The sequence below is a fragment of the Maylandia zebra genome, linkage group LG9 (assembly GCF_041146795.1).
Source record: "Maylandia zebra isolate NMK-2024a linkage group LG9, Mzebra_GT3a, whole genome shotgun sequence".
NCBI classification, from domain to species: Eukaryota; Metazoa; Chordata; class Actinopteri; order Cichliformes; family Cichlidae; genus Maylandia; species Maylandia zebra.
This window is the reverse complement of record NC_135175.1, coordinates 19,967,336-19,979,615: the sequence shown is the minus strand read 5'-3', so window position 1 is coordinate 19,979,615 and position 12,280 is coordinate 19,967,336. Positions and strand designations below refer to the sequence as shown.

The 12,280-nt window shown below is 39.5% G+C and overlaps 1 protein-coding gene across 9 annotated transcripts in view; it reads right to left on the bottom strand.

Annotated features, from left to right (window-relative positions):
* Positions 1-8,715, bottom strand: part of ncoa2 (nuclear receptor coactivator 2) — a 62,908-nt gene extending 54,193 nt beyond the window's left edge. For 3 of the 9 annotated variants that reach the window (XM_012917921.4, XM_012917925.4, XM_012917924.3), the window contains exon 1: positions 8,392-8,634. The gene's annotated coding sequence lies outside the window, so the exon portion shown is untranslated. Of the gene's footprint in view, positions 1-7,710; positions 7,875-7,905; positions 7,925-8,391; positions 8,635-8,656 lie in introns of those variants that run through there. The other 6 variants (XM_012917926.5, XM_023155490.3, XM_012917928.3 and 3 more) reach the window with 4 other exon arrangements.
* Positions 8,716-12,280: the final 3,565 nt, after the last annotated feature.

Sequence of the window (12,280 nt, the reverse complement as noted above, 5' to 3'; positions counted from 1 at the left end):
TCTAACCTCAGAATTAAACTTCTAGAGTCCTGATATCAGCACAGCTACCTTTGCTCTGTTTACGGAATAATACAGTCCCAATCTAATCATTGAAGCTGGCCTAAAGATTTCTTGGTTAAAAATAGAGCTGGGCGATAGAACGATAACGATATGTATCGCGATATAACTTTTACTCGATAGAGAAATTAAGCTATCGCGATAGACTTCGCCGCTCTTGTCCTCAAAAAAAAAAAAAAAAAAAAAAAAAAAAAAAAAAAGGTCAGCCAATCCAAATTAAGTAGCACAGAGCCGAACCAATCACAGCCGCAGCGTCACGTCCGCGTGACTTGTTACGTACAGCACAAGTGCCAAGCCGCACGTGTGTTTGTTTGGGAAGCAGCCAGCGGGTAATGGAGCCAGCGGGTAATGGAGGAAATGAGTGTGCCGACTAGAAAAATCAACCGAGCGTGACCGAAGAGAAAACAGATGATGGTTCCAATGCCGGAGAGATTGTCGAACGGAAGAGCCATAGAAGTTCCGTAGTGTGAAGGTATTTCGGCTATTTCAAGTCTGACAAAAAACAGAGTAGCGTGCACTGTAAATTGTGCCGAAAGCAAGTCTGGAAATACAATAAACTGGTGCATGCGTCACACTGTGCGCCACGTTATTGTTTTGGTGAAATGAATTTCTACAATACTGTTACTGTTAATTCTACTCTCTGCAGTGTTTAAATGCTTACACATACACACAGTTACTGTCCCTCCACACATACGACTCGGTTCTGCTTCTATGCCGCAGCTTTGTTTACTTTTTCCCACTGAGGCTTCTAGACTTCTGATTGGCCAACATTTCGGCACGGTTAGGAATCTAGCGCCACCTGCTGCTTTGGCATGTTCATAGCAGCGTTTTCCTTCATTTCTGCCTTTATGTGTGGACGGGATTATTTTTTAAAACGAAAACGGAAAATCTCCGTTTTCAAAAATACCCGTGTACCCGTGGACGTAGCCTCAGTCTCTGACTGGAAGCGCTAATTCGTCATTCGGCTTTTGTCAGACTAAAGTAACTGTTAAAAGTGTTTGAAAAGCTCAGCTATACAACAAGGAGAGATTGAGAATTTCCTTTTAGTTCTCAGTTTATTTGATATTGACAAAAGTTAGTCAGTTTTGTCTGTTCTTCTGTAAAACAAACTAAGATTTATTTTTAGAATTAATATTTTGTTTCTAAGTGGAATTGACAATTTAGTCTGTTTTGTTTGTTCTATTTTGAAACTTAAACGCTTTAGTGGCTGCCTTTTGTGTAGTTTGCAATATTTGCCTTTATTTATCTGAAAAAGTCTCATGTTCCTTAAGTACATCTACCCTGTTGAACTTATTATGGGAAATAAATATTTAAATAAAAACAAGCTGCTGATTATTTCACATTTTACTTGTGAGCAACGGCACATTTAAATCTTACAAATATAGTTATTTGGCTTATATCGTGATAGATATCGTTATCGCCTGAAATGAAAAAAAACATATCGTGATATGAAAAAATCTCATATCGCCCAGCTCTAGTTAAAAAACAAACAAACAAAACAAACAGGGGAGTTCTTCCTTCCTACAGTTGCCAATTACTTGCTAATAAGACAAGTCTGATTTTCAAACTGTAGAATTTCCTTCACTCCCTCATGAAGCACCTTGACATCTGTTGTGAATGAGCTCTATATAAATAAAAGTGAAATTAATATCCAGTATTCGTCACGGGAAGGAAGGACACACAGAAACTGAAAAAATGAGAGCGAAACTGACAGTAGCGACATTGTCAAAGGACTTGCCCATAGTCACGTGTGTCAAAATTTTGACACAAATTAGCACAAACAAAGAGAACTTGTTGGCAAAGTGAACCTTTAATGCCTCCATACTGGAGACCCTTTGTTGTTAGCTCTTTCAACGCTATGTAGCTAGCCTTCTAGCCAAATTGTACTGACGCGTGACATAGTACAAGGACATATGCATTAAAAAAAATTAACATAATTGTCCAATAGATCAGTTCCAATCCTGTATATCAACTTATCTGACAATATATGATGAGAAAGCATCTTCAGAACTTTCTAGAAAGCCCACAAGCAGTTTAACTAAAAAGAGAAACCATATCCAATGTGGTTTCTCTTTCCACTCCACATCGCAAATAGATGAGATGATTGATTTGAGTTCATTTAATAACACAATGAAAACAGTCTTGAAGCACAGAGGGGATAAATTCTCCCCCCCCCACACACACTTCTCCTCTTGGCGTCAAAGCCCTCACAGCTTTTTCACCAATCATCTCGGCCTTGCTTCAGATACCTCTCCTCTGCCGTTACACCCTCTTCTCTCCCTCTGCTGTAAAAACCTGGCCATTACCCCACAGCTCATCCCTCACGCCCACCCAGGACCTGTCACATTGCTGTTTCCATGACAACACAAACGCAGAGACAGCAGGGTGAGATGCCCAGCAAGACAAGGCATATAGATACCAAGGGGAGGGGTGCACCATGTCAAGAAAACACTCACAGCATGTGATGGATAGATAACACAGCATAGGTAAATCTGGTACATCTAACCTACCTACAAACAAGAGCCACTTTAAGGTAATAATTCCCCAGTGGTCACTGTAAACTCTGTTAAAAGCAAAGAAACACACTGAATTAAATGTGCACACTTGAAAACAGACCAGCGATACATTTCAACATTCTCATAAATATGAAGCTGCACAACTGTGAGTGTTAGCTGTTGTCTTTAAAACATTAAAGCCCTCAAGTAAGTCAGAGGTCTGTGGTGATGGTCAGAGCGGACTGTGCTAAGCAACAGACACATGGATGTCATCTTCCAGCCTGGTTCAAATGAGTCAGCTTAACAATGTTAGCAACTGTGTGTAGTAACAAGAGGAGTAGTTTTGTTCACCGCTAAAATGTGACATGGTTAAAAAGGCTTCTGATGTCATTGTTTAAATACTTGTGTGTTAAAATTAACCCAGCATTATCATTGTTCACCAGATTGCTCATGGGTCACAGAGGTACCATATGACAGTGGTTCTCAAACTTTTTTTGCTAGGTCCCCCTTTGTTTTACAAGAATAATGTTCGCACACGCACAAACACATCCTCCAACCACACACACCCCTATTTTGCTCCATTGCGGTTTATTTCACACCTCAAACATTTAGTAAACAATTAAGCAAATACAAGTAATCTGCAATAAATTACAGGTAGTAATAAAATAAACTACTAACTCTGTTACGCTACGTCCGCACCTACACGGGTATTTTTGAAAACGCAGCTGTTTCGTCCACACGTAAACGGCGTTTCGAATCACCGAAAACTGCATTTTTTTTTTTTAAAACTCCTTTTTTGCGTTTAGGTGTGGACGAGGAATACAGAGTTCGTCATGCAACGTCAAAGGTATGTGCCTTTTTTCACGCCACGTTATTGTTTACATGAGATGAATTGCAGAATGGCAGATAGAGACGAAATACTGTTAATCTGACTATCTTCAGTTTTTACACGCTTACATACACACACAGTTACTGTCCCTCCATTTAGAAAGGCAGAGGCATCATGGTGTGATTATTTTACGTGTAGTTGTTTTTTTCCTGTGTAATAATATTCAACATTGCTATCAATACATTTTTCCAAAAATGTCTCTCTGTGCAAAATGGGTTTAAACACATAAACAGCTGTGGGATACTGTTTGTCCGGGATTTGAACCGGGGGAACAAATTGTGGCAGGATCAGCCTGATATTATATGTATCCCGCTGTACTTTTACTGTATAAAGAGCTAACATCTCCAAAATGTCAGGAGTAGTTAGTCATTATGAGAAGTGTTTGTGAACTAAAAATCAAGAATGTGGGATACTGTTTGTCCGTGATTTGAAGAGCCCAGCGCTACTCCCGACGAAGGGAAAGCCAATTATGCAGGGGAGACCTACCTCGGCACTTGTGCCGGTGAAATCAAAGGGCAGATATGCTTCACCATATTTTCTAGTCTGTGGCTTAGAATGAGGTTGGTTTGGAAACATATTCAGCGATGCTTCATCTCCTGCTTTACGTTTGTGTGGGAACCCCGTGCTAGCAGTGTCCAAGCCCCCCCTTCATACCGCGCCCCCCTGCAATGGCTCTGCGCCCCCCTAGGGGCGGGCCCCACACTTTGGGAAGGTCTGCCATATGACAAGGCTGATTTCTCCAGCAAGGCTTTCCCTGGAGGGAGATCCAAGTTCTGCATAATTTTCCTTTTGAAATTCCTTTTTTAGGCAACCAACAACCCCAGTGACCATCAGTTAACTCTCCAAGAAGACTAAAGAAACCAACTACAATTAAAAACTGTAAACTCGAACTAGAAAGCAGCTTACAACTACCTCTTAACAATCTTACCAAAACATATACAAGTGATTACTGTCAACAGATCATATTAATAACTCAATAAGTCATCGACTGCAACTGGGTTTCGAATCCTAGACACGAGTCGTCAGTCACTGTTTATTTTACTAAAACTAACTGTTATTTGAATAGAACTTTGGTTACAAGTCTAAAATATACAGATTTGCTAAGATAAACGTTAATGTACCAATAACTAGTTTCTGTGTGTCCAATGCAGCGTCAATCAGAACCTGTTGATGCTAGTGCTGTCTTTCCCCTCTCTTGTTAAAAACACATTTGTCTGAACACATGTCAGGGTGCCAGATGTCAGCTGTGAAACTACCCATGGCAACATTATCCGAGCGTCATGTTGACACATCTCTCTTTGCTGCATGCCTCTCAAAGTTTAGTTAAGAATTTATGCGATTGTTTAGCTTAATTGATCATACTGAATTACAATCTTCCATCCCCTAAAATGCGAAGCAGTAATTTTGCCAGCATCTGAGTGCTACCTCTCCTTTCAAATACCAATGGACAAAGATTACAGGAAGCTTATGATTTAGGAATTCACCTGCGCATGTGGTATAGTTATTCACACTGTACAAATAAAGTAAGATAAAATAAAATAAAACTGAAAACGAGCTGAGACCACAGGTGACCACAGTGATAAGAGTTATGGCAGGCAGACCCTGTGACAGGACTCAAACTTAACAGAATCACATATTATTATTATTGTTATATATTATTTTACTGTCTTAACAGCATTTATAAATTGCAACATGACCACAGACATCATTACAGTTTTTTCCCCCCACCAGGTCTAACAAAACTGTTTATAGTGCTGTGGGAGGATTTTCTTTACAGGTTAATGGAAAACTTAGCTTGCCAACTTATCGGTCAATAAAAACAATGTGTATCAAAAAAATAATAATCTGGTTTCAAAAGACTATATTTTTCAAAGTAACAGACACATAAGCTTGCAGTAAGTTGTAAAAAATATGGCTAAATATACAGTTTTACATACAAAACTTTCAATTTTCACGTTTTCCAAGCACATCTGGCATCACTGCAGCCACTGCTACCTACCAGCAACCACGTGAAACTCACAAATCCCCTCTTTCTCAACAGTACGTGTTTCAAAGGCTAACCCGTGAACACCCACTGATTTAAAGCACTTTGAAATTGTTTTATACTTTTTGATACACCCTGTATCTAAATAAATAAATCGATCATTCCTTTACCACTGTCAAAGTTGTCTTCATATGCCCTGCTTTGCCTGACAAATATTAAATTCCCTAAAATTCAGTTATATTCATTCACAGCCAAAGATGACATTTTGAATGAAAGTCTGTACAAATCACTAAACACACAAGTTGCATGCAATTCTATAATTGCACTGAAATCCAAAATAGACCCATTACTGGGGCTAGATATTAGTCCAGCTGTGATAATGGAATAATAAAAAATAAAAAGCCAAGAATTGGCAACACAAATGCAGCAGAACAAAGGTCAAGCTAATACAGTATCACTTCGTGTGACACAAAGCAACTCACAATAGGACAAAAGTCAGCACGTATATTAGGAGGGGCTTATCTCCAAGTTCACAGCAACATATTGGCTTGATTTAGGAAATTATGAACACACGGTTAACAGGCAGTAGGACGCCACAAGGACCTTAAGGGCAATATACAAAAAGTCTGTCACCAAGTGAGACAACAAAAAGAAAGCAAGTATGCAGGAGAAAGGCTTGATTCTGAATCATGTGACGTGACCAGCACGTCTGTGCCACACACCTGTTGCTGGAGCTGCAGTTTACAATGCGCTCAGGCTGAGTTCTCCTTTTAGGAAACGCCCATCGCACAAATAGTGCCAAGTGAGTGTGAGAAAACTTCCACCCAGTTATCCTTGTATAAACATCCACATACTTGCTTACATGCTTGTGTGAATCCCAGCAGTCATTCTTTCACTCTGTTCAGTGAAAGCTATACAAAAATATTTTCCTTTTTTCTCTTCCCCCCCCCCTTTCTTCAGTAGTCTAGTATGTCTCCTCTTTTAAACTAGACAAAAAGCATACAGGCATCTAACAACAGCGCTGGAAAGCAGGTTTGCCTCTGAATAGGACTGCATTCCTTTAACCAGTAGTGGGCTGTCACATACACGTCATACAAGAGATCCACACCCCTTATCTAATACAGCCTGAAAATTTAAATCGGGTCAGCTCAGGAGGACATCTTTACTTTCTCACAAGGACGAACAGTTTAATCTGCCTCGATCCACCACACACTGAAATACCTGAACAATTTTCTTTCTGTGCAAACTACAAAGTCAACAACTTCTATGCCCTGGAGATTAAATGCTGTTCAGGCTTGCAAAGAGGGATACTTTCAAAGCGGTTTACACACAACACATGCATACATGGATGGGGGGGTTGAAAAAAAACCCCACAATAAGTTAAAGAAATACACTTTTTGCATATTCCTCTGGTCATACTTCAGATGTATGATTACAAGATGCATGCAGACATACATGCACAGCAGCACACATACACTTTTCTGTCTGTTACATCTTCTCCAGAATTTGCATATGACTACTGTGAGATCTGACAGACTCCCATCTCATCCCATTTCCATATAAGCAGTGAAGCCACAGTCAAACCTGCAGCTGGACAGCATGTCATGTTAAATCTGGTATTGGTGATGTGACAAGCCCTGTGCACCATCAGGTGGGGAGAGGGATGCAACAGAAACTGCTCAACTGGTTCCACGGGATGCGCTCCTGCAGCATTACTGAGAGAACAGTTGACAGACATTGAAATGGCACAAGCTGTGTTGTCTGTATAGTCCAGAATCAGTCATGCAAGAGGGGCCCTTAAAAAGGAGAGTGCTGCACTCCTTCAACACAGGCACAACAATGCAACACACAAGCAGACCCACCACACACACACACAAACACACACAAAAACAAACAGACACTCCATTAATGCCTAAAACTGTATTCCAGATTAAGTTCCTTCCTCCACCAACATGCGACTGGTGCATGTGTGAATCCATGGCAATTTTACCCTTTTAAAGCAAGGCCAAAATACACTACAAAAAAAAACAACCCTCCAATCTGTGCTCGTGTCATGTGACCATGTGTCCATGGGCAACTTTGACACTGACTTAAACTGCTACAAAGTTACAGTTACAAAGCGCTGATTCTGACTGCTGTAACCAAGTCCACGAGTAGTACCGTCAAACACAGGAGAAACATTAGTTTAGAAAAAAAAAAGAAAAAAAGAAATGAAAACCAGCAACAACAAAACAAAAAAGTAGTCTATGCTCCCTAGAGAAAGGGGGGGGGAATCGCCAACTTACCTAATGTGTCAAGTAGTAATGAGGCTTGGATAGTACAACAACAAACAACAACAGCCCGCTCAAGCACATGGTGATGGGAACTGTCCTGACTCACGTTTTCTGACAACAACGTTAAAAAAAAGAAGGAAAACATAAAAAAAGGGACTCCAGCCTGTGCGGCTACATCGTTAGCATGCTAACTGGGCTCCTGCTTACCCTGGCGAACTTCGTCCGGTGTTGTAGGCACGGTCTCTAGCTCACTCAGCACAAAAAAAAAAAAAAAAAAAAAAAAAACAGACACACACACACACACACACACAATGACACATGAAAGTGTTGTGCACTTCGCATTTTCACTTTTTGCCCATTTCACATGCGGCCACCGCCGAATAAAAAGCGGAGCGCGTACGCTGCAGTAACTCCCCGCTTCAAGGCTCGCTTTTTGCCCGTGTCGTCTAATTAAGTTTGCTGCAGAAAACACCACCGATACAGGCGGCGAGCTTAGCCAAGCAGCTAGCGCTTGCTAATTTAAGCTAACGCCGAAGCGAGAGCCTGTGCCAGACAGACAAGACACAACCGAGATTTGAAGAGCCTCTCGCTCCTGCTCAGCGGATTTCACACACAAAAAAAAAACATAGAAAACAAAAACAAAAACACCAAGCCGCGTCTCGACAAGGAGCACAAAAGCGTGTGGCTACTTACGATTTAACACTTTTGGCCGTGTCCTCGCTGTTAAATTCCGCTTATCCGAAGCAGCTCTGACCTTCGCGATAGTGAAACAACATTTCTGCTGGCTAACTGTGCCGCCATGTTACTCCTGCTCTGCAAACCAATGCCGAGTGTTTATCTGGCTGGTAGCGATCCTATCCTCCCCCCACACACACGCCACACCACATCACGGGGGCTCCACAGCGCTATGAGCTCGGTTACGACCGGGGGACTCGTGAGCAGTCCTACGGCGATTTACCTGTCACGATGACCCGGCCACTTGCAGTTTGATTGATCGGCGTCGGATTTGGCAACATTTTATCTGACAAGCAGTTACTTTGACGCGCCACTGTGCCACGTCAGTGTCAATAATATTTCAAAAATGTGTTGTACTTTTATGCGCGGATCGAGCAACTCCCCAACTCCAGGTTCACACAGGAAACAAGTGCATTTTTATGTATATATTTAGAAAATATCTCCAGAGCTGTGGTGAAATGGCTCGTCAAGATGTGTGTACATGTAAGGTCATAAAGATTTATGTGTGCCTATAAATGATGTGTGTAAGCACTGTGCCTTGAATAAAACGCCTGGTGAAAGCAGTGTTGGGCTTCCCTTCAACCACAGCCCTAAAAGTGCAATTTCGGTCTGTCCTGGTTAACCCTAGTTTAAAAATCGCTATTACACTCGTCAGATACAGTAAATGCATGAGGGAAATGTACAGCAAGGCCATGATTATTCACCACACTATTCCACTTTGGTGGCTATTTAACGAAAGGGACCTTTAAAAATACTAAAGGGGCTTTAAAAACCTAGGAAATGTGACAAGGCGTTTCCAGCTTATCTGGCTACCTTGATTTACTGTCTGGTCAACTATCTGTGGATCAAATGAGCAAGCAGGCGTTTTCTTTACATTTAAAAGTTGTACAACATCACCTCCCAGTGGTGCAAAGCTGAAAAATTAGGCTTAGAATGGAAATCCCTCGGAGACCTTTAACCCTATTTGAAATACATGGAAATTGAAAATTACAACCTTTGAATTTTTACCTTGTGTGACTTGCAAACCTTTTCATTCTTATGTTGCAAATCAAGTTCAATGAAGTTAACATATAGAGGGCAGTTGTGGCTCAGGAGGTTAGAGCAGATCATGTACTGACTGCAAGGTTGGTGGTTTGAACCCTGGCTGCTCCACTCGCTTTCATCGGAATGTGAATGTTACACAGAAAGCACACTGAAGTCGATTTTTTTTTTTTTTTTTTTTTTTTTTTGGAGTACGAAACAACTGCTTTGTGGTACTTGGTGAAGCTGCTGTAACTCTGTAATAATGTCAAAAAAGAAACTTTGGCTAAACATCTTCAAAGATATGGCATGTGATGTATATATAAAACAAAACAAAAGACATTGTAATTACTATGGTATAACTATGGTGCCCTTACTATTTTTCCTAGATTTTTCTTATTACAATTTATTAAATATTATATTTTATTTAAAAACAATCAGGCCTTTACCACCCGTTTGATTATGTTAATAATAATAATAATAATAATAATAATAATAATAATAATAATAATAATAATAATAATCACTTTATTTATGAAGCAGCTATTTGAAGATAAAAAATATATATAAATAAATAAAAACTATACAGAAAAAAATACAACTTAAAAACTGGTAACATAAATATTTCAGAACCAAGAGAAGCGAGAGATGGCATGCCATGATACCCAGCGCCGTCTTCCACTCTCTCACATGTCCTTGACATAGTCAGACATCGTTAGCATACTTACTCAATCATATATATAAAAAATAATCGTCATTTTATGTGTTAATAACAACAGCTGCAATGCTTTCAACAAAGGATATGAATGGTTGCCAGGTAACCTAGACTTTCCCAGCAGCTCTTCTGATGGTGTACCTGATCTTTTCTTTCTAGATGAATATAACATATAACCCCTCTAATCTACTAGCCAGATGTTGGGCGCAGAGAATCCTTCCACCTCGAAAGAATGCACACTCTCGCCAACAGAGAAGATACAACAATCATGTTCACATCATGCTCACTAACAGAGATATTTAATGAGACCAACCCTGAGCAGTGAAATCAATAGAAATAGATTTACTGTTTATCCGCGTAATTTAGAAGACGTCCCAAAAGTGTGTGTGAATCTGTGTAGCTTTATACAGATTTTACTTACAATCTCTTTGGAATCAATTTTGCATTAAAAAAAATCAATCTAAAATTGACTGGCCAGGATATAAAGGGTGAGAATCTGAATTAGATCAAACAAAATACCTGAGCTGCAAATAGCTTCGTGTGTGTGGCCTACATATATATATATATATATATATATATATATATATATATATATATATATATATATATATATATATATATATATATATATATAACAAAAAATAAATAAATAAATATATATATATATTTATTTATTTATTTATTTTTAATTTTTTTTTTTTTTTGAGAAAAACTATTAAAAGAAGGCAAAGCTATTTCCTATATATAAATCATAAAGTGACCATATCCCAGATTTTAGGCATCAAAGACTGCATCAGTTACAGTAGGGATAAACACATTGCTTTTCGTTACCTGTGTATGAAACTACAAACCAAAAAGGCTGGCATGTGGTTTTAACTGTATGAAGAGCATTGGATGTATAGCTTGAAACTGGCTGTTTGAGTGGTAAAATAAGTCATTCCTGTCTTGTATTCAGTTGTAGATTAATTTACACCTTTTTTTATTATATAGGTTTTGAGGGGTCTCATGTTGTCCATAATTTTCTGTCATATAACTAGTTGTTGTCAGAAGCTGACATCCACTCGTGATGGGCATGAACATTATAGTAGTTATGGGCTTTTAATGATTTCTTTGAGGCCAAGACCTATTAACTTCCCGTTAGTGATCGTGATTGACTATAACAGGTTAATTCTCTTTGCCAGCACAAAAATTAATTTGTTTGACAGAAGTTGTTGGATTGATCAATACTCCGAACAATAGGAACGTCCAGTTGCCTCAGTGAACATCCAAGAACGAAAATTGTAGCTTTATTTTTGGCTCAAACAACTGTACATAAATACAAGTTATTTGGACATACCAATGTCATGGTCTGTAGGAAGACCCAAATTATCACCCTCAGATAAGAGGAAATTGTTCATGATGTTCAGGAACAATCACCACCATGAACCACCAAGGGTCAAATCTGCCATGAACTGGAAACTGCTAGAATACCAGTGCCGCTATCCATTGGTGAATCAAGTTTTACATTAAAATGGGCTAAAAGGGAGCTGACCAAGAAAGAAGCCTGTGCTCCAAAATCAGCACCTTCAAGCTTGACTTAGATTTGCAAGTCTACCAAATGTTTTATGGCCATACAAGATAAAGATTGAGTTATTTTGCCACAATGACAAGAGGTACATTTGGAGTAGTAAAGGTGACGCTTTCAAACCCTAAGAACACTGTACCAACTGTCAGGCACAGTGGTGATAACATCTTGCTCTGGGTCTGGTTTGGTACAAGTGGTAGTGGTACATCGAACAAAGTGGATGGAATAATGAAGAAGGGGGACTACCTCCCAATTCTTCTAATTTACCTCAAGTCAAAAGCTAGATGTTTGAAAAATGGACACAGCTGGGTATTCCAACAGGACAATGATCCAACAGCACACATCAAAAGTTGTTCTGGAACGAATAAAGCAGGCTAACATTGTACTTCTACAACGACCTTCCCAAACCCTGACCTCAACCCTATTGAAAGTTTGTGGGCTATGCTTCAAAGTCTGGTCTGTACCAGGAAACCAACCAATTGAAATAAATGCTACCAATTGTGCCAAGAAGAGCGGTCAAATATCCAGCCAGAATTATGCCAGAAGCT